The sequence below is a fragment of the Sinocyclocheilus grahami genome, unplaced genomic scaffold, assembly GCF_001515645.1.
Source record: "Sinocyclocheilus grahami isolate Dianchi unplaced genomic scaffold, SAMN03320097.WGS_v1.1 scaffold149.1, whole genome shotgun sequence".
In the NCBI taxonomy this organism is placed as follows: domain Eukaryota; kingdom Metazoa; phylum Chordata; class Actinopteri; order Cypriniformes; family Cyprinidae; genus Sinocyclocheilus; species Sinocyclocheilus grahami.
This window is the reverse complement of record NW_015505328.1, coordinates 3,763,768-3,764,769: the sequence shown is the minus strand read 5'-3', so window position 1 is coordinate 3,764,769 and position 1,002 is coordinate 3,763,768.

The following is a 1,002-nucleotide window of genomic DNA, read 5'->3' as shown; positions in this document are numbered from 1 at the left end:
TCGGACTGTGGCAGCACTCAGGGACAGGGCTCCTCCAGTAAAGCTTTGATTCTGTTACCCAACACTCTATGTCCTGTATACATCCTATAGACAAACTCTTATGTCGTGCCATATGTCACACTGCCTGCCAGTCATGTGTCGTTGATTTCTACCAAAGGATCCCTGATCCTTCATCAATGTGGTCACCGGAAAGTGTTGGTGTCACACATGTCCGCTGGTAACCACGGTCACCTCCCTCCTGCATCTCAGTGTTCGGGTCATTGGAGTCATGAAGAATAGCCATTGTGAATGCTTAACGGCGTTAATGAGAGATTACAGGCTTTTTGGAAATATATTTGATTAATTACTTATTGGAATCTCAATCAAGCTTAATTTTGAATGAAACAAAAGCTTTTCTGGAATTTAAATATTTTTGATGATGTTATTATTGTGTACTGATGTGCTAATTCAGTACAATAAACAAATTTAATCAACTTTTTTTGGATAGGCTTTGAATAGTTGTAACATAAATTCAGTAATCCACCGACAACAACAAACCAGCACTTCTCTAAGCACTTTGTCCTTGGTATATCTGATCTCAGTGTGCCGGAGGCCTGTCCTAATTGTTCCTTCTGGTGGGTAAACAAGGCGATGCTAATGCCTCAGTGATGGGCCGCCAATGATTCCATCAACTCTTGGCATCCTCTCTCAATGCTGGACATAAGCATAATGCTGCCATTTGTTTTATGTCACAACAATATCATGCCCTCACTTGGCACTGCCATGGATGGGCAAAAACTCACAGAAATGTTCACTTTGCGACAAAGAGTACAGTGGAGTTCCCATTTTTGTTCATGAACTATATTTATGGTTAATAGGATATTGATGCACATTATGCAGTGGGGATTGGGATTCTAATTTAAATCTGAAATAATCAGAAATATTAGAACTTTTAGAAAGTTTGGACAAAGAAACATTACTGTATGCATATATATATATATACAGTATATATATATATATATA